The sequence below is a fragment of the Ruditapes philippinarum genome, unplaced genomic scaffold (assembly GCF_026571515.1).
Source record: "Ruditapes philippinarum isolate M1 unplaced genomic scaffold, ASM2657151v2 ctg5853_1_1_1_1, whole genome shotgun sequence".
Classification (NCBI taxonomy): Eukaryota; Metazoa; Mollusca; class Bivalvia; order Venerida; family Veneridae; genus Ruditapes; species Ruditapes philippinarum.
The window spans coordinates 56,476-79,275 of NW_026858911.1; the positions used below are offsets into that span (position 1 = coordinate 56,476).

Genomic DNA, 22,800 nt, shown 5'->3' on the forward strand with positions numbered 1-22,800 from the left:
GCTAAAAACATAGAGCGCAATACGATAGTGCGACAGATGACGACAATTCGATAAAGAGATAGTACGATGACGATAGTGTTATCGCACTGTAGCCATAGCATTGTCTCATTGTCGCCATCGCACTGTCGCATCGTCGCCCTCTGGATTATAAAGTATAACAACCTTGGCCCTAACGGTATTCCGTTGTTAGATAACGGTGAACTTCGAAAGTTTGAAATTCAAAATTTTACCAGTTCATGTTAAATGTTGAATTCTGCTTAAGCCGGTGCAAGGGTGTGTTGACTTTACCCTTTAATTAATTACTGCTGACGTGCGTGAACATTTTCAATTTTGCGGTGTTGGGTTTTCTTTAGTGATTCTGTTTTTCTGTTATAGATAGTGGTGCCTATACAACGTAGTGCCAGATTTCAAAATGACTGGTTTTGAATTTAGCATTTGACATAATTATATAATTCTTGTCGTCGACTTACCATCAAATGTCCTCTAAATTTAAAGGGAGGCAGCGGTAAGAACTTGCAGGGTGTTAACGGGCTAGACAATTTACTCGCTGAGCATTACTTACTGTTTGCACACCATTCACAGCTCACCACTCACTTTTAGAACATTGTTAACCGAGATCTAAATACACAGTAAGCAATACTTAGAGGGATTACTACTCAAAAAATGAACAGTAAAAATGAGCTCTATTCGCAGAACATTATATCCCTTTTTAATGAGTATAACTCATTAACTGTTACTTTTTCTGTTGGAATAATTAAGTGAAAACTACTGACATGCTCATTTTTACTAACTAAATATTTCCTACACTATCAATTTTACTCACTAAGGATTACTTACATAAGACCGTTGGGGCATTTCAACTTCATGAATTCTCGATTTTATCTTTGTGAAATGACAAATTTGCGTTTTCAATATACGGAGCGACCGAATTAAACTTCGAGAATCCACGATTTAAACTTCACGAATTCACGATTTCAACCTTATGAATTCACGATTTCAACTTCAGGATTTTACGAATTACGAATGAAGGTGAAATCGTGCATTCATGAAGCTTAAATCATGAATTCACGAAGATGAAATTGTGAATTCTAGAAGATGAAACCGGGAATTAATGAAGTTGAAATGTCCCGGTCTTTCGTACATACTAGTATGTAATATATGTCGATAGACATTAATCACATTCAGATCGATAGATTAAACATCACTTTTTGAGCATGACTCAGTTTGAAAATATGACTCACTTTTCTCCTGTAACTTTTAGATTCTATTTATAACTGACTGACTGCTATACATTTTGAACATAAATTCAGCTTTTAAAACGAAAGCTTGTACCTGTTGTATCCTTTTATCCTTTTTCGTATCCTGAGTACAAAATGATTATGATAAATGACAAAATCGATTTTTTGCACTAGTCAATAGTTACCTTTGGCATAGCCCCAACCATTTATGTATAGCGTTTTTATCTGTTTATTTTGTGAAAAAGAATAAAGAAGTAACGTTATATATCAGTTGAAACTTAAAGCTACATACCTACAGATGACCCAAAATATTTCAAGAAAGTCAAACTTGAGAACATTTTTCTCTTAAATTCTAAGACAAAAAAATAAGATTAAAAATTCAAGTAATAATCTACTTAATATGTTGAATTAATGACTGATATTTTAGTATTTATCATCGTATTCCTACTGTGTGACTATCTTAGACATATTCAGCGATAAGTATGATGTTTCCTCTACATTAAGATATGGAAACACCTGTGTTTTGTCATGTTTGAATTATTGTTTCATCATTTAAGATGTATACATGGCGAAAAATAGCAATATGACTGGATTGAATAGATTCATTTTTAGAACCCAAGTCACGTGTATACCTATCATATATCAATTACTTTTAATATATTTCTCAATTCTTTAATTTCTTTGATTAATTGGTTTCATCAAATGTGGTTTGCCTTAAAAAAGAAGAAAAAAAAGAAGTAAAAAACGTCTTGAAAGTCTTTTCAGAAGAGTAAATGTTGCTAGTTTATATGTATGTTTGGACATATTTCTGAAAATATTTGCCAAGTGTAATCAAACTGTTTTAAACAAGTTCAAAACATAAAACGAGTTACAAAATTGTTCTGAATCGGCATCACTTATGCCAAATATCATATAGAAATAATAGGCTTCACTTGGTCTATGCAAAAATTCAAATTTTATGTTTATTAGCCTGTTTGACCTCACTGGAGCTCCTTTACGTATATTAACATTTTAAAATTGATTTTAATGTTCACCATAAATAGCAGTGTCTGATTTTGTCAATACTCTTAAAGGTAGGAACATTTTAAATACCAACTGGCCAAACACACACATGCTATTCAACCCTGGCTTTCTCTAGCTTTAGCAACTTCAATACAGTTTAAATTTTCTTTTTGAATGGAGAGTTTTTTTGAATGATAACCCGAATGTCAAATGATATTGAAGGCTTTGTTCTCCATTATACATTGTGCTATGTAGAATAACTTCATTGTGAATGTCTTTTATTATTGATTAGAAAGTTCTGTTTCCAAAGTAATAATATTGTTTATCAGCTCTTGCAAAGTTTAAAGTACATAATTTTATATAAATCTACAGAAATGTCTTCTGTAAAAGTCTGCCAATAAGACTTTAAGAGGAGCATGAAGTTACAAATTAGTATAGTTATTAAATATGGGCAATGAACTCGTTTCTTTAAGGTTTAGTAGCTCAACTACTGGCAACAATAATATATTTTGGTATATGCTTAGGAGTAATCCAACATAAAATCTAGTTAAATTTTCATTTCTTTTATTTAAGTTTTCAATCAATTAAACATCTGTTTCATTGCTCTCATTTAAAGTCTCCTTCACTGTTTCCTTCCTTTTCAGAGTAAAATTATTGAGCTTATCGCACCGGCTGCCGCACCAACGGCTGTTCCACCCGCACCGACACCAGCGGCTCCGATAGACTGACAGACTGCAATTAAAGATCCAGAAGCCACTGTCCCTCCATAGGTAGCCATCCAAGATGAAGCTACGCTTCCTGCAGCGATGCCAGCGGAAGTAAATCCAATGACACCAAGAGCTGCAGGTACACCAAATGAGGCCACTGCTCCTCCAGCAACTGTAAGTCCTATAGTAAGCATAAATTCAGCTTTTAGAACGAAAGCTTTGTGTACCTGTTGTATCCTTTTTCGTATCCTGAGCACAAAATAATTATGATAAATAACAAAATCGATATTTTGCACTAGTTAATAGTTACTTTTGGTATAGCCCCAACCATTCATGTATAGCGTTTTTATCTGTTTATTTTGTGAAAAAGAATAAAGAAGTAACGTTATACAGTAAACTTCGCTTATAGCGAACTCATTGGGACATTCATAATTTGTTCATTATATCCGAAGTTCCTTCTAAGCATAAAGCGAATTAAGTCCTTGTATAGCGAACAGATTAACATAACATAACGAACTGATTGTTTACCATCGTGCACCTTTGTGAAGAGCATTTGATTCACAAAGAAAAGATCATGCTCATGCAGGATCAAGTGATCCTGATTTTATTTTCATTGTTTTATGTTTCTAGAATTTAACGTGTTTTGCTAGACTTAAATGGTAAATATTCATAATATTAAAAATTGCTGATTTGCAGAGAAACCAAACTATTTACAAATAACAAATCAAATACATGTACAAAAATATTCGGATCAAAATAAGGATCAATTTTAGGATCAGGATCAATATTTGGTTCAACTGTAAAATAGCCGTATCATGTACAAATAACAATAAATTTATTCTAAAATTTCATTAATTTGCTAGTACAAGTCCAGTTTTATCAAATTAATATTAGATATTTAATCTATAAGGATAAAAAATGAAGAAAAATAGAGCTTTTAAATTTGATCCTAATCCTTTAATATTTGTAAACACGGGTCCTGGGCTTTTCGTTTTCCTTCCATGATTAAGAATAAACAAGATTTTCGATTTTTCATTCCTTTCATATTGAATATCTTCTTTTATATTTTAAGGGTGACTTTAACCACGGATTTATAATATAAATCCGTGCTTTAACTGATAAATTATGTAGATTTCTTTCCATTTTAATCGAGCCTTCTTTAAAGTTTTCAATGGAGTATGCTTGCAAGCATGCTGATTATGTTAAAATTACGGATTATAAGTTATCATAATTATTCTACTCGAGCAGAAATATTTAAGAAAAAATAAATAAAAGAATTAAAGGAATAACCGTTTTATTTTGGTGAAAAGAACTCATGCTAAAATATCCTAAATAGAAAACTATTACGTACTTTTTTACTAATTAATTTTCATAGATGTATTGAAGTTCATTCAACAATAAACGGTAAATTCGGCCGCCAATGAAAACGAAACATGCGGGTTCTATTTACGGATAGCCTGTATTTTGGAGTTCGTTATAAAAGTGTAATTTTCTGTACTTTTAACCAAATTGGGACTAAGAAATGAGTTCCTTATAAGCGATAATTCCTTATAACCGTGTTCGCAATAACCGTATATTTTTATATTAAATAAAGAAGGGCAAAATTCGGGCCAAAATAAACTGTTCCTTATAACCGGAAGTTCGCTATATCCGTGTTCGCTATAAGTGAAGTCTACTGTATATCAGTTGAAACTTAAAGCTACATACCTGCAGATGAATCAAAATATTTCAAGAAAGTCAACCTTGACAATATTTTTCTAAGATTTTAAGGAAAAAAAAAGATTCAAATTTTCAAATAATAATCTACATGTTGTATCTGATTAATGACTGATATTTCAGTATTGCTACTGCGTGACTAACTAAGGCACATTCAACAATACAATAAGTATGATGGTTCCTCTAAAATAAGGATAAACCTGTGTTTTGTCATGATTTATACAATAGTAAATCACGACAGATGCCTACGTGGCGAAAATAGCAATAGGTGTGAATAGATTTGTCTTTAGAACTCAAGTCACGCATATTTCTATCATATATCAATTACTTGTAATATATTTCTCAATTTCTCAATTCTTTAATTTCTTAAATTTATTGGTTTCATCAAATGTGGTTTGCCTTAAAAAAAGAAGAAAAGAAAAACGTTTTGAAAGTCTTTTTTGAAGAGTAAATGTTGCTAGTTTATATGTATGTTTGGACATATTTCTGAAAATCATTTGTCAAATATAATCAAACTGTTTTAAATAAGTTTAAAACATGATACGAGTTACAAAATTGTGCTGAATCGGCATCATTTATGCCAAATACCATATAGATATAATAGGCTTCACTTGGTCTATGTAAAAAGTCAAAGTTTATTAGCCTATTTGACCTCACTGGAGCTCCTTTACGTATTTTAAAATATAACAAGAACTGTCGGAGGACAGTAACGCTCGACTATTCGAAAATTTGTCACAAGGGTGTTTCATTGAGTATAATAATGGTTACCTATATGAATACATAAAATTGTCCGAAAAGGTACAAACCCTTCAAGTTTCAATATATTCCCTTCAGTAGGTATGGAGATACAAGCTTACACACTAAAACTTAACCAAGAATTTATGAATCGAAAAAGGGGCATAATTATGCGAAAAGGTAAATCAAAGTTATGGGACTTGTGCCAATCATCTTAGATAATCACAGACAACAAGAGTGTGAAGTTTCAATCCATTCCCTTCAGTAGTTATGGAGATACCAGCTTACACACAAAAACTTAACCAAGAATTTCTAAGTCAAAAAAGGGGCATAATTGTGCAAAAAAGCAAATCAGAGTTATGGGACTTGTGCCAATCATCTAAGATAATCACAGAGAACAAGTGTGTGAAGTTTCAATCCATTCCCTTCAGTAGTTATGGAGATACCAGCTTACACGCAAAAACTTAACCAAGAATTTCTAAGTCGAAAAAGGGGCATAATTATGTAAAAAAGCAAATCAGAGTTATAGGACTTGTGCCAATCATCTGAGATAATCACAGAGAACAAGTGTGTGAAGTTTCAATCCATTCCCTTCAGTAGTTATGGAGATACCAGCTTACATACAAAAACTTAACCAAGAATTTCTAAGTAAAAAAAGGGGCATAATTATGTAAAAAAGCAAATCAGAGTTATGGGACTTGTGCCAATCATCTTAGATAATCACAGAGAACAAGTGTGTGAAGTTTCAATCCATTCCCTTCAGTAGTTATGGAGATACCAGCTTACACGCAAAAACTTAACCAAGAATTTCTAAGTCAAAAAAGGGGCATAATTATGTAAAAAAGCAAATCAGAGTTATGGGACTTGTGCCAATCATCTTAGATAATCACAGAGAACAAGTGTTTGAAGTTTCAATCCATTCCCTTCAGTAGTTATGGAGATACCAGCTTTCATACAAAAACTTAACCAAGAATTTCTAAGTCGAAAAAGGGGCATAATTATGAAAAAAAGCAAATCAGAGTTATGGGACTTGTGCCAATCATCTTAGATAATCACAGAGAACAAGTGTGTGAAGTTTCAATCCATTCCCTTCAGTAGTTATGGAGATACCAGCTTACATACAAAAACTTAACCACAGGGACGCCGATGCCGACGCCGACAAATGGGTGACAGCATTAGCTCGATTATTCTGCGAATAGTCGAGCTAAAAATTGATTTTAATGCCCACCATAAATAGCAGTGTCTGATTTTGTCAATACTCTTAAAGGTAGGAACATTTTAAATACCAACTGGCCAAACACACCCATGCTATTCAACCCTGGCTTTCTCTTGCTTTAGCAACTTCAATACAGTTTAACTTTTCTTTTTGAATGAAGAGTTTTTTTGAATGATAACCCGAATGTCAAATGATATTGAAGGCTTTGTAACGCGTTTCCTCGTTTTCCATTATACATTGTGCTATGTAGAATAACTTCATTGTGAATGTCTTATATTATTGATTAGAAAGTTCTGTTTCCAATGTAACAATATTGTTTATCAGCTCTTGCAAAGTTTAAAGTACATAATTTTATATAAATCTACAGAAATGTCTTCTGTAAAAATCTGCCAATAAGACTTTAAGAGGAGCATGAAGTTACAAATTAGTATAGTTATTAAATATGGGCAATAAACTCGTTTCTTTAAGGTTCAGTAGCTCATCTAATGGCAACAATAATATATTTTGGTATATGCTTGGAAGTAATCCAACATAAAATCTGGTTACATTTTCATTTCTTTTATTTAAACTTTCAATCAATTAAACATCTGTTTCAATGTTCTCATTTAAAGTCTCCTTCAGTGTTTCCTTCCATTTCAGAGTAAAATTATTGAAGTTATCGCACCGATTGCCGCACCAGCGGCTGTTCCACCCGCACCGACACCAGCAGCTCCGATAGATTGGCAGACTGCAATTAAAGATCCAGAAGCCACTGTCCCTCCATAGGTAGCCATCCAAGATGAAGCTACGCTTCCTGCAGCGATGCCAGCGGAAGTAAATCCAAGGACGCCAAGAGCTGCAGGAGCACCAAATGTAGCCACTGCTCCTCCAGCAACTGTGAGTCCTATAGTAAGCAAACCCTGGACGAGAAAGGAAAATAAAAAATGAGGTTTGCTATCTCATAAGAAATGTATACTTTAGTACTTTATTAGTAAACGAACGTTCTATTCAGGTGGCCGGTCAAGTATGAAATAGTGCACGAAATGACGTCAGTAAAGCTGGAAAGTCGTCAAATAACCTTAACTGTTAAGTGCGACGTTAAAATAAAGGAAATAAGCATTATATGATTTAGTACCATGTAAATTGTACTAGATGATTCAACATTTACATAAGCTAGTATAAAGAATTGTTCTATTATATTAGGGTGTACATAGCTATATATCTGCTGCAATTTTTTTTTCGAATTTAAAAAAAAAGAAAATACATCCAAATTGCTTGGATGAGTATATTTTCTTGAACATTTTATTCCGCTTAATTTGTTAACTTTTCATGTGTGTTAAATAACATAGACAGTCTATCGAGAATATATCGTAAGATAATGAAAAAAAAATCATTATACTGTTTATAAGATCGCATGTACGATATACAGATGTATATAAATATAGCTTTATACGCTTTTAACAGAACTATATTAAAATTAGTATAATAGAATTTATATAAACTAGTACTTTATAAAAATAAATTTTATATGCATCAGTATTAAATAAATAGATACTATAAATATAAATACTATATAAATTAGAATTATGTATAAATATAATATACATTGGTATCATATAAAAATCTGGTAGCATTAATCACAACAAAGTTACATGAAAATTGCAGACTCGGTCTGTACATTAGGGATAATGAAAAAGTGCAACATCCCTCCCGCCCCTTAGCACCAGCTTGAACGGTACACAATTTTCAATACTTAGAAGTGCTGGACTCAATGATCCCGAAGGACCAGAAAAATGTAACAACACTGAAGTGAAGTATGGGGCAACTTTTTACAGCTGCCACACAACACTTGGCACCTGCTGTTATGAAGTATAAATAATCTGGAAAAGTGTGATCCCTCGGAAGCATTAATCACAACAAAATGCCATTACAAACATGCTTCTCAAATCAAATACGAAGTGTAAATCAGTTATTACTAATAAATAACAAATTCTGACCATTTGAAATCGATACAGAGAAATTTTATAGATTTCTAATGATTTGAAAGAAATATAATCAACTTTTGACCGTCATTTTTCAATTATAATTGGCAATCCTAAAGCTGTCTTGAATTACAACGTTCATCCGTAGAAATTATTGAGAACACATTCTTAGGTCGAATACTAGTAAAATAATACAAATACTCTATATTAAGGCTTTTAAGTGAGAAGTATGAAATTAAATACTAGGTAGAACTCAAATAACAGATATCAAGGTAAGTAACTTAACTTTCTAAATTGTTGAAACGATGTACTTGTTTTTAATCAATTCCGAGAATCACTTCATTTTAAACTAAGTGTGCAAATTTTAAAGGAAAAAGAATATTGCTCACCATGTTTAAAGATTTAGCTCGAAAATTCGGCACTTTCTTGTAAAAAATATTCTGAAAATTACAACAATAACATATTAATGAAAAAATAAACAACAAAAAACACCACCACCGACAACAACATTATCATAATTAGCATCAGCAGCAGCAACAACGAAGGCGACAACGATGATATTAACAACAAAACAACAACACAACAGCAACATTGTCTAATATCTGTTGTCTTATTGTTATCACCTTGGTGTGATACAATGTATGAATATTTATAACTGCCTAGTGTCTAATCATTTTGTCTGTAATAAAGTACAAATGTAACAAAATTTGGTAATGCTTTATGCATGTTAGCTAGGCCTTTAGCTAGGCTTTTAGCTGTCAGTGATAGATATGGGAATAAATACTCTAATGTTGTACATTATAAGATTATATTATGATGAAAATGAATGTGCGTATCTCTTTCAATTATCAAATGACATATTAGTAATCTTTAAATATAGAAACTGGATTTTAACATGCACTTTAAAATCATCGGTAACGTATATTATGTTTATGTATGTAGATAACAGATAAGAGATTGTGGAAATCGATATAATGATTGACCTTTTTATTGACGCATTAAACAAACATAGCGTTAAGACGCGCTAAATGTTAGCGCTATACTACAGGCGCGTCGATAAAAAATGTTTCTTTATCACTTCAAACGGTTTTTATTTTTGGTTTAATAGAATATTAAATTTGTGTTAGTTCATTACTAAATTAATTGAACTCATTGAATAAAATAATATTATGCTCGCCAGAGGCTCGCATACTATAATTTTATTCAACTCGTTCAATAAATTCAGTATTAAACTTACACTTATTCAATATCTGCAGGCTGTAATGCTCGACAAAAAGATGCATTAGCGCTTCTCTTGCATACAATTATACATAAATAAATAAATTAATAAATAAAAAAATATATATAAATAAATAAATAAATAAATAAGTCTGGGCGGGCATAAAGACCTGATTCTGGGAATTTAAGACCTTTATGCTTATGGCGGTCATAAAAATTTGCCGGAAGCACCTTTTTGTGTTATAGTATTTACGGTTTAGGGTATTTACAGTGCAGCCGTACTCTTTGTGTATAGTATTTACAGCTAAGAATATTTACAGTAAGCTAACAGTGTAACCCATGTCTATATTTGGATATAATTGCACATGTGCACTCACTCTTTTCGTTGAGCGCGTGGCTTTCATTCCTGTACAACTTTTGATAGTTTCACATGGAAAATTTGGTTTTCATTTTTATGTATGTAGATAAGAGATTGTGGAAATCGATATTTTGCTTGACCTTCAGTACACCATGTTTGCAGATTTATGACGCCGGATTTTCGATTTTTTTTCAACGTATAAATCAACATTTGTGCTCTTAAGATCTTAAGACCCACAGATTGCGACACGTATTGCCGGTCATGTACCGAATTTAAAAAATCTTTTTTCAGTATATTTATAACTCTTGGTATTATTCGAGTGTACGGCCTCTACGAATAAAATATCAATTCAATTTCGCACGATATGCTTGTGCGAGAATCGGCCAAATCTGTCGGCATAATTTTCAACAAGAGCCATGTCAACATGGCCATCCCCCGCCGAATGTGTTTGCTCATTGGAAGAATGTATATGTAGTAGAGCGGAATAATTCCATTTTGGTTTAAACATATTTATTTAAGCTCGATTGCGAAACAAGTTCTTGCAACTTATATTAATCACTTTCGAGTCTGCTTCCTGGAACCAACCAGTACGGTGTCATATGAAGAAACATGGTCGTGACCCGAGTAGGGCTCGAACCCATGATCTCTGGGTTGAGAGGCAGACACCTTAACCATTAGGCCACCGCTCCCATCCCAATTCCATTTTAAGAGGTCTTTTGGTAATGAAAACTGATGGCTATAGTGATTACAGATTTGAAACCTATGTGAATACTGATGGCTGAAAATAACAAAGGGCAATTACTGAATAATAATGCAGGGTAGGTTATCATTCTTGTGTGCTGCATCCCTCCTCAGTAAAATCTATCCACCTGTGAAGTTTCAAGTTGATACCTCAAATACTTTTTGAGAAAAAAAATTGAATTGAAAAATTAAGTATGAAAAAGAACAAAGGGCAGTAACTCAAAAATTATAAAAGGTAGAGTTATCATTCTTGTGCAGTGCACACCTCCTGAGTGAAATCTATGCACCTATGAAGTTTCATTTTGATATCTCAAAGGCTTTTTGAGTTATGCTCTGGACAAAAATTAATTTTGAAAAATAACAAAGGGCAATAACTCAAAAATAATGCAGGGTAGAGTTATCATTCTTAAGCACTGCACTCCTCCTCAATGAGATCCATCCACCTTTGAAGTTTCAAGTTGATACCTCAAATACTTTTTGAGATAAGCTCTGGACAAAATAGCATAAAAAAAAACAAAGGGCAATAACTCAAAAATTGTATAGGGAAGAGTTATCATTCTTGCGCACAACATTCCTCCTCAATAAGATCTATCCACCTATGACATTTCATGTTGATATCTCAAACACTTTTTGAGTTATGCTCCACTCAGGTGAAAAATTAGGTATGAAAAATAACAAAGGGCAATAACTCAAAAATTATGAAAGGTAGAGTTATCATTCTTGTGCACTGCACACCTCCTGAGTGAGATCTATGCACCTATGAAGTTTCATGTTAATATCTCATAGGCTTTTGGAGTTATGCTCTGGACAAAAATCAATTTTGAAAAAAAACAAAGGGCAATAACTCAAAAATTGTATAGGGAAGAGTTATCATTCTTGCGCACAACATTCCTCCTCAATAAGATCTATCCACCTATGACATTTCATGTTGATATCTCAAACACTTTTTGAGTTATGCTCCACTCAGGTGAAAAATTAGGTATGAAAAATAACAAAGGGCAATAACTCAAAAATTATGAAAGGTAGAGTTATCATTCTTGTGCACTGCACACCTCCTGAGTGAGATCTATGCACCTATGAAGTTTCATGTTAATATCTCATAGGCTTTTGGAGTTATGCTCTGGACAAAAATCAATTTTGAAAAATAACAAAGGGCAATAACTCAAAAATCATGCAAGGTAGAGTTATCATTCTTGTGCACTGCACTCCTCCTCAATGAGGTCTATCCACCTATGAAGTTTCAAGTTGATAACTCAAATACTTTTAGAGATATGCTCCGGACAAAAATGTCGGACGGAAGGACGGACGGATGGACGGACGGAAGGACGGAAGGTCGGACGGTCGGAGACTATTTCTATATCCTCCGCCGAAATTTTTCGCGCGGGGGATAATAAAGCACTTTATCAAATACCCGTACCGATTTGCGACTCCCAAAAACTGGTATTGCACGGCCGTGCATATATTTTGACGTGACGTCATTTGCGTTATACAAACATAACGTTAAGACGCGCTAAATGTTAGCGTTATACTACAGGCGTGTCAATAAAAACGGTCTTTATCACTTCAAACGGTCTTTATTTTTGGTATGTGATAACTAGAATATTAAATTCGTGTAAGTTTATTACTAAATTTATTGAACTCGTGGAATAAATTAATATTATGCTCGCCAGATAAATAAATAGATAAATAAACAAATGCGTCCATACATACTTTCTTGAACGTGTAATTAACATACCATTAAAACTGATGTGTAACGGTAAATTAGCTTGACTTTAATGCATTTTTCACAGTAACTATATACATGAACATGTATTCACTTACGAAATTCAGGCGAATATTAAAAATCGGGTTTGATGTGTCAACAGTATTCAATACTTGCATAATTATTATTCAATTTTTGACCATTTGAACATTGACAAATTTGCATTAATAATATACATCTGTATATCGTACATGCGATCTTATATAAAACTTATAATTGGATATTAATTTTAATCTTATGATGCAATTTTGTCAAATTTCACTTTTTAATTAACACCCATAACGACAAGCAAACCTAAATCATCGAACAATATAAATACGCATTTACGCATAAGAATTAAAAAAATATATATGTAATTTTGTAGCAAAATACAAAATAATTTACCTTGAGATATTCTTATTCTAGCCTTTGATTACGTGTAATGTTTACAAGTCCTCGCTTTGTGTCAGGCTATCGTATTGTAACGTTGCCAGCGATTGGCTGAAAAAAGTACAGGAAACCCGTAAGATTCAACGAGACATGAGGTGATTGGATAAAAAATTGAATGTTCTTTAAGTATGAAAGACAAGTAATGTAGTATCTAAGAACAGAAACTGTTTTTACTCTTCAATGATAGTTAATTAGCAGTTATTCCCCTTATTCCAGCAGGTTGAGCCGTAATTATCAATTCAAAACCAATAGTATCGAGAGAAAATGTAATATTGCACAAATGTGTTTTATGGTAAATATATGGTTAATATTTTCCAACAGAACCAAAACATAGAGTAGTCACTGATCAACTTTACTGCTATGAAACATATTTACAAGTTAAGAGCACGTATCCATTAAATTGTGTAAGAAGGTTTTTCTAAGGTTTTTTCCCTAAGCCCTAACCAAGAAAATGTTCGGATGATTTTCGGGTAGCACGGTGGTTTAAGGACCGGCGATTTGTTCTTTCTGTCTATAAATTGTATAAATTTTCATTAAAAGACCCGTTTTCTCGTGCCAACCGTTCAAACACCATATTTCTGAATCCGTTGCGAATTCGTTTTTTTTCATTAGTTTTAATGGTTTTCTTTACAACATTTTCAGGGCGGAAGCTCTTACCCAACTACATTGTTCGGGAATGTTCTGGTCATTTTTCCTTTTCTAACCTGCTTTTTCTTTTTTTCGGTATAAATCCTTTGATAGACTAAAAAATCCGAAAGCAATATTATCTAAATAATACCCTTCTAAAACTGAGATCTATATAACTAAGAATAATGACGAAACAGTAGCCTTTCAACGTTATGAAAATGAGATTTAGTGGTGACAAACAAATCCCCGCTTTAGAGCACATTCTTACAGGAAGTTACGTCATGCACAATTATCCATAATAAAATGAATGCTTAACTGTATTTCCTGAGTTTAATTGAGATAAGTAGGCCTTAGAGGCCTATCGCCGTGGGTTGTGCGATTAACCGTATTCCCTGAGGCTATGTCCGTAGGTGTTATTGCGATAAGAACCATCACCGTAGGTTGTGTGAGCTTTACTATATCCCTGAGGCTATCAACGTGGGTTTTATTGCGATGAGAAATCTCTAAAAGGCAAATCACCGTGAGTTGTGTGAGCTTAACCGTATTCCCAGAGTCTATCTCCATGCGTTTAATTGCGATAAGAGCCCTCTGAAAAGGCCTATCACCGTGGGTTGTAAGAGCTTTACCGTATTCCTGTGGCTATCAAACGTGGGTTGTATTGCGATAAGAACCCGCTTAAAGGCCCGTCAAAGGCATTGTGTTAGTTTTACTGTATGCCCGTGGGTTTATTGCGCTACGCATCCTCTTAAAGGCATTTCACCGTGGGTTGTGTGGCCTTTACTGTATTCCATGAGGCTATTTCCGTGGGTTTATTGCGATAAGAACCCTCTCAAAGGCGTATCACCGTGGGTTGTTAGGGCTTTACTATATATAGGACGCTATACTCACCGTGCGTTTTAAATATGGCAATAAACACCCTCTAAACGGCGTATCACACCTTGGTTTGTTTGAGGTCTATTTTATTCCCTGAGGCTATGTCCGTGTGTTTTATTGCGATAAGAATTATCTTAAAGGCCTATCACGTGTGTTGTGCGAGCTTCATTGTATTTCCGAGTCTATAACCGTTGGTTTTATTGCAATAAGGTCCCTGTAAAAGGCGTATCACCTTGGGCTGCGTGAGCTTTACTGTATACCCTCAGACTATCCCCTACCGGTTTTATTGTGATAAGAAATATCTTAAAGGCCTATCACCGTGGGATGTGTGAGTTTTACTGTATTCAAAGAGGCTATCACCGTGGGTTTCATTGCGATAAGAATACACAAGCGTATCACAATGTGTTGTGTGAGCTTTACTGTATTCCGGTGGCTATCATAGTGGGTTTTATTGCAAAAAGAACCCTCTAAAAGGTCTATCACTGTGGGTTGTGTGAACTTTACTGTATACCCTTAGACTATCACCGTGGGATTTATTGCGATAAGAACCCTCTAAAATGCCTATCACCATGAGTTGTGTGAGCTTTAACGTATTCCAAGAGCTTATCGCATGGAGATGTCCTGCGATAAAAAACATCGCAAAGAGATATCACCGTAGGTCGTGTGAATTTTACTGTTCCCTGAGGCTATCACCGTGGGTTTTATTGAGATACTAGGAACTATCTAAATGGCCAATCAATGATGTTTGTGTGAGATTGACTGTATTCAATGAAGCTATTTCCGTGGGAATTACTGCGATAAGAACCCTTTAAAATGTGTACCACCGTGAGTTGTGTGAGCTTTACTATATTCCTGAGGCTGTCACCGTGGGTTTTATTGTGATATGAGTCCTCTAAAAGGCTTATCATCGTGGGTTGTGTGAGCTTTATCTTATTTCAATAAACTATCTTCTCTGTGTTTTATTGCGATAAGAAACGACTCAAAAGCCTATCACGTGAGTTTTGTGAGCCTTACTGTATTCCATGAGGCTATCACCTTGGGTTTAATTGCGATACAAACCCTCTAAAAGACTTGTCATCGTGGGTTGTTTGAGCTTAACGGTATTTCAAAAGTCTATCTTCATGGGTTTTATTGCGATAAGAACCATTTAAAAGGCCTATCACCGGGGGTTTATGAGATTTACCATATTCTCGAGGCTGTCACCGTATGTTTTATTGCGATTAGAACTTAGAACCCTCTAAAAGGCCTATCACCGTGGGTTGTGTGAGTTTTACTGTATTCCTGAAGCTATCAAAGTGGTTTGTATTGCGATTAGAATCCTCTTAAAGGCCTATCACCGGCATCGTGTTAGCTTTACTGTATTCCCTGAGGATATGTCCGTGGGTTTATTGCACTACGCACTGTCTTTAGGCCTATCACCGTGGGTTGTGTGAGCTTAACTGTATTCTCTGAGGCTATTACCGTTGGTTTTATATCGATAAGAACCCTTTCAAAGGCGTATCACTTTGGGTTGTGTGAGCTTTATTGTATACCCTGAGGCTACCTCCTTGGGCTTTATTGCTATAAGAATCCTCTAAAAGGCCAATTACCGTGGGTTGTATGAGCTTTACTGTTTCTTGAGACTTTTACCGTAGATAATATTGCGATAAGAACCCTCAAACAGGCCTATCACAGTGGGGCATTTGAGCTTTACTGTACTATCTGAGTCAATCTCCGTGGGGTTGCTTGTGAAAAGAACCCTCTAAAAGGCGTATCACCGTGGGTTGTGTGAGCTTAACCTTATTCCCAGAGGCTATCACCGTGTTTGTCATTGTGATAAGAGCCCTCTAAAAGGCCGAAACTATCTTCGTGTGTTTTATTGCTATAAGAACCCACTCAAAAGCTTATCTCGTTATTATGTGAGCCTTTCTTTATTCCATGAGGCTAGCACCCTTGGTTTTAATGCGACAACAACCCTCTTAAAGGCCTATCACCGTGGGTTTCGTGAGCTTTACTTTATTCCATGAGGCTATCGACGGTAATAGGCCTTAAATAAAGTAATGTCACACAACCCACGTGATAGGCCTTAAAGAGGGTTCTTATCGCAATAATACCCATTGTGATAGACTAATGGAATAAAGGAAAGCTCACACAACCCAGGGTGATAGGCCTTTAACAGGGTTTTTATCGCAAAAAATCCTATTGTGGTAGCCTCATTTTTGAATCAAGAAACATTCATAAATTTGTTTGCTTTAGAATTTTATATATCAGCATATTTTGTCATTTCTTCTGTTTCTTAAATGCTTTTAAATCTAAGCTTACTTCTTAGAGTAATTTAAACTGAGATACAAAACAATTACTGTTTAATAAATATGTTTATCACACACCCGCTTGTGCGGTATTAACTCGTCCGATAACTTCAGTATTGAACAATAACTTTTCTACGTATTCTCCAATATCAAATGATTAGCTAATTGGGGTTATGAGGCTTATTTACACGATTTTCGTAGTTGTTCGTAAGATTATATGATATAACAATATTGTGTATACGTTGCTGATTGTAAAGTTCTGTTATAATTGAACAAATATTTGATTACCGCTTGTTTAAGATTAAGCTGCATATATTTAATATTGAATGATGTTATATGTGATATCACGAGTACAATACTCGATAAGCAGAACAATTATCTAGTCTTAAGTATCCATGTGTGTGTGCGAGATAAAATATATATATATATATTTGTATACCTGCGTGCGCAGTTTTTATGCAATAGTCAATAATAACAAACTGGCAAGCCTGTATTCAATAGGAACAGAACTATGTACGTTATACAACGTTGCATGTACTGTATTGTGTGTAATATATTTGATATTAATTCTTATTTGTTTGACAATATGTTGCACGTATTGACATGTGGTTGGAAGAAGATATATATATTTCTTTGAGCGGTTACGGTTACTATTTGTCTTAATGTTTTTAAAACTTCAAGATCACAATTGTGATATTCATAATTGTATTGAACATTTTTGTTCAAATATTTGTTTGCTATACAAAAGGATAATTGTCAAAACCCGTCAGCAGTTGCGCTTGCCAAAAAAAAAAAAAAAAAAAATTGTAAAGACTGAACGATACAGATAATATCGTATCCCTAATTTATACTGTTTTTAAACGTGATATTGAATTGCAAGTTTGTCTTAAAGGTAGTGAAATCTTGAAAGTGCGGTATTCTAACTTCCTTTCAATGTACTAAATCATAATAAATATAACTGTACCAAATTCCTATACGCAAATGAGGCAAAAGATGGTCTATTTATTTGATGATTTATTTGGTCAATGAGAAACGTATTTGAAACATAAACCGGATATTTAAATATGTTTTGAGAAAGAAAAGTATTATCATTATTTTGGCTTAATGGGCTTTTAAAAATTGGATTTGAAATGTGAACAATATAAAATTATTTTCACCCTTCTTAATGTAAATTTTGACCATTTGAAAATTGAAAAAACAAACAAAAACAAAACAAAAACATATTTATACCTTTGTATATCGGACATGTTACATAATATTAAACTAAAAATTTCTATAATTAATGCAAATATTAAGGTATTTACACTAAGTTGTCAAATCACACATACGAGTATATAATTTAAAAAAATACAATATGTATCAAAATACAAAATCATTTACCTACCTTGCGATACCCTTATTTAAACCTTTGTTTACGTGTAATGTTTAAATGTACCTGCTTTATATTTGTTCTGCAAAGGTAGTAAATTTCAGCCAAAGATAAAATATTACGCGTAATTTTTTATAAAGTATCAGTAATTTTTTCTTGGCGGTTTAAAGTTTTGCAATAAGGTATGAAAATGTTTCTGGATTTGTAATTGCATTAACGTTATATATCCTAAAAATTAGGACAAATAACAAAAACAATTACATTTCTGAATCACCCGGCTATTATTTATAATAACCTCGGACTTCTTACAGATTGAAAGTAGTTCTGCCAGTCTGAGATGTAAACAAAAACCAAGGTCTTCCATTTTGTAAGACCCTGACAAAAACAGAGCGTATAATAATTTATAATGTAAAACGAATGTATATATTTGACATACATAGTAAAATAAAGTCTATTTCGGTAAATTTATCCTGTAGCCTGAAAGTCATTATCAATTGAAAAATGCCCATTAACATATTCGAACTAATGTCAAATGGTAGAAATTTTGTACTTTCAGTTTCTACAACCATAATTACAAGTTTATAATTATGTACTGTTCACTTTAATATATTTTTTTGTTCGAGGTCTATCGGAAAGGGCCGAGAAGTTGCGATTGCTATTCACTCATGAACCAATTTCATTGACTAAATAATATATTTTTGAAATCTTTTAACAAATCTATAAGTGAATATGCATCACCTCAAGTGAAATGGAACAATCCATGTGATATTAAATATATCAAGTAGCAGCCCATATTGTTTTGTTTTCTATAATTTATTTTTGTGAAACAGAGAAGTTACAAGTGCTTTTGTCTGATAGATAGCTGTTATATGTGGATGATACAAAATTCAAATTTTTACCAGTTCATGTTTTATGTTGAAATCATTTTCAGCTGATGCTGTGGGGGAGGGGTTGATGGAAGCTCTCTCCGTAGGGTTTTATTGCGATAAAAACACTTTAAAAGGCCCATCACCGTAGATTGTGTGGGCTTAACTTTATCCTTGAGGCTATCTTCTAGAGTTTTATTGATATAAGGACCCTTTAAAAGGGCTATCACCGTATTTTCTTTGAGCCTTTCTGTATTACTGAGGGTATCTTTGTGGGTTTTATAGCGATAAGAAGCCTCTAAAAGGCCTAATACCGGGGTTGTGTGAGCTTTTCTGTTTTCCCGAGGCTACCACCATAGGATTTATTGCGATAAGAAATCTCTAAGAGCCCTTTCACAGGGGATTTTGTTGCTTTACTGTATTTCCTGAGGCAATGTCCGTTACACGAACCCTCTTAATTGCCTATCAGGGCGAGTTTTGTCAGCTTTACTGCATTTTGGATATTTTGCGATAGGAACCATCCAAAACACCGTGAGTTTCTATGTATTCCATGAGACTATCACCGTGTGTTTCTCATAGGCTATCTTTGTGATTTAATTGCAATAACAACCCTCTCAAAGACCATAGCCGATGGTTGTGTGAGCTTTACCGTATTCCATGAGGCTATGTCCGTGGGTTAACTTGTGATAAGAAAATTCTAAAAGGCATATCACCTTGGGTTGTGTCAGCTTAACCGTATTCCAAATGGGTATTTTTGTGGGTTTTATGCGATAAGAATCCTCTAAAAGGCCTATCATCGTGGGTTGTATGAGCTTTAATATATTCCCGAGGCTTAACCGTTGAGATTGTTGCGAAAAGAATCATCCAAAAACGCCTTTTACCAAGGGTTGTGTGAGTTATACAGTAATCTGTTTGATTATGTACGTGGGTTATCTTGAGATAAGAAAACTCAAAAAGGCGTATCACCGTGGGTTAAGTGAACTTTAGCGAATTCAAAAAGGTTATCACCTTGGGTTTTGTTGCGATAAGAACCCTCTAAAAAGCCTTATACCTTGGATTGTGTGAGCTTTAGCGTATTTATGAGGCTATCATCGTAGGTTTTATTGCGATATTAAATCTCTAAAAGACCAGGGTTTATTTTAGCTTTACTGTATTCCCTGAGGCAATGTCCATGGGTTTTATTACGAAACAAAGTCTCTACATGGCCGATCTGCGTAAGTTATGTGAGCTTTACTGTATTTTGAAGGATATAAAAGTCGAATTCATTGTAATAGGTACCCTCCAAAGGGCGTATAACCGAGGGTTGTGTGACCTTCTCTGTGTTCCCAGAGGCTATCATCATGGGATTTGTTGCGATAAGATTTTTTTGCCATAAGAATACTCTAAAAGGGCTGTCATTCTGGGTAATGTGAGCCTTGATGCATTCCTGAGGCTATCAATATGTTTTTTTAAAACTATTATCATAGTACTTAACTGTATTTCAGAGGCTGTCTCTTAGGGTTTAAAAGCGAAACAAACCCTCCAAAATACGTATCACTTTGGGTTGTGTGAGCTAAACTGTATTCCCTGAGGCTCTCATCGAGGCTGTTTTCGCGATAAGATTTCTTCAAAAGACCTATGACTGTGGGTTGTGTGAGTTTTAGGAACTCATCAAAAGACCTATCATCGTCGGTTGCATGCGCTTTACTGTATTCATGAGGCTATCAACATGGATTTAATTGTAATAAGTACCCTCTAACGGACTATCACCGTGTGTTCTGTGAGCTTTACTGTCTTCCTGTGGTCATCAGAGTGTGTTTTATCCCGATAACAAAGCTCTAAAGCCTTATCACCATGGGTTATGGGATCTTTACTGTATTCCCAGAAGCTATCTAGGTGGGATTAAATGCGATAAGAACACTTTTGAAGGCCTATCACCGGTGTTTTGTGAGCTTTACCGTATTTCAGAGGCTATCACCGTAGGTTTTATTTATTATGTGTTAGCTTTACTGTACTCCCTGAGGCAATTTCCGTGTTTTTTCAATTAGAAACGAAACCTCTAAAAGGCCTGTCAGCGTGTGTTTTGTGAGTTTTTCTGAAATCCCCGAGGCTATCACCGTGGGGATTGTTGCGGTAAGAAAGCTTTAAAAGACATATCACCGTAGGATGTGTGAACTTTACTTTATTCTTTGAGGGTATATCCGTGTGGTTTTGTTTGCGATAAGAACACTCTAAAATGCCTATCACAGCTAGTTGTGTGATCATAGCTGTATTCCATGAGGATAGGCCTTTAGTCTTTTTAGCGACGAGAACACTCTAAAAGGCCTAACAACATGGGTTGTGTGAGCTTAACTGTATTCCCTGAGGCCATCAACGTGAATTTCATAGCGATAAGATTTCTCTAAATGACATGAGTTTAACCGTATTCAAAAAAGCTATATTCGTGGAATTTATTGCGATAAGACCCCTCTAAAAGGCCTATCACCGTTTGTTGTGTGAGATTAACTGTATTCCTGAGGCTATCTTGGTCGGTTTATCGTGGTAAAAAAACCCCTCTAAACCGTGGGTTGTGTGTGCTTTACCGTCTTCAGAGAAGCTCTCTCCGTGTGTTTTATTGCGATAAGAACCCTCTAAAATGCCAATATCTGTGGGTTTGGTGAGCTTTACTGTGCTCCTGAGGCTATCTCCGTGAAATTTATTGCGATAATATCCCTCTAAAAGGCTTGTCAGTGTGGATTGTTTGAGCTCTACTGTATTCCTTAGGATTGTAGATTGTTTGCTATAAAAACCCTCCAAAAAGCCTATCATCGGAGGTTGTGTAAGCTTAATTGTATTTCTGAGGCTATCACCGTGGGTTTTATTGCGATATTAACTCTCCAAAAGGCAAATCACCGTGGGTTTTGTGATATCACTGCATTCTTTAGGCTATCACCATGGGTTTTATTGAGATAAGAAACCGCCAACAGGCCTATCACGTAGTGTTGTGTGATCTTATCTGCATGATTTGAGGGTATATCCATAAGTTTAATTGCGATAAGAACACTGTAAAAGGCCTATTACCGTGGATTTTTTTTAGCTTTACTGAATTCTTAAGGCTACCACTGTTGGTTTTATTGCAAGAACAAACCTCTAGAAGCCCTATCAGCGCGGGTAGTGAGAATTTTACCGTATTCCCAGTATCTCCTTGGGTTTTATTGAGATCAGAACCCCCTGGAGGGCCTATCTCTAGTCCCTAGTTGTGAGGGCTTGACTGTATTTCTGAGGCAATCTCCAAGGGTTTTATTGCGATGGGATCCCTCTAGAAGACCTATCCCTGAGGCTATCAACGTCAATTTAATTGCAATAAGATTTCTCTTAAAGACCTATGACCGTGGGATGTTTGATCTTTACCTTATTCCAAAATGCTATATTCTTGTGATTTATTGCGATAAGAACCCTACAAAATGCCTATTACCGTGGATTGTATGAGCCTAACTGTATTCCTAAGGCTATTACTTTGAGCTTTATTGTGATAAGAACCCTTTAAAAGGGCTATCACCGTTGGTAATGTGAGCTTTTCTCTATTCCTGACGCTATACCGTGGTTTTTATTGCGAGAAGAATCTTCCAAAAGGCCTATTACCGTAGGTTGTGTGATCTTAACAGTATTCCACGAGGCTATCTCCGTGGGTTTTATTACGATAAGAACCCTCTAAAAGGCCTATCACCGAGGATTG

At 34.6% G+C, this 22,800-nt stretch overlaps 1 long non-coding RNA gene across 1 annotated transcript; it reads right to left on the bottom strand.

Annotated features, from left to right (window-relative positions):
* Positions 1-7,156: 7,156 nt before the first annotated feature.
* On the bottom strand, positions 7,157-18,400 carry LOC132754650 (uncharacterized). Its single transcript, XR_009629109.1, has 4 exons — positions 18,256-18,400; positions 13,039-13,134; positions 8,965-9,015; positions 7,157-7,513 (listed from the first exon to the last, which is right to left on the bottom strand). It is a non-coding gene; the product is annotated as an uncharacterized LOC132754650 (long non-coding RNA).
* Between the last annotated feature and the right edge of the window lie 4,400 nt (positions 18,401-22,800).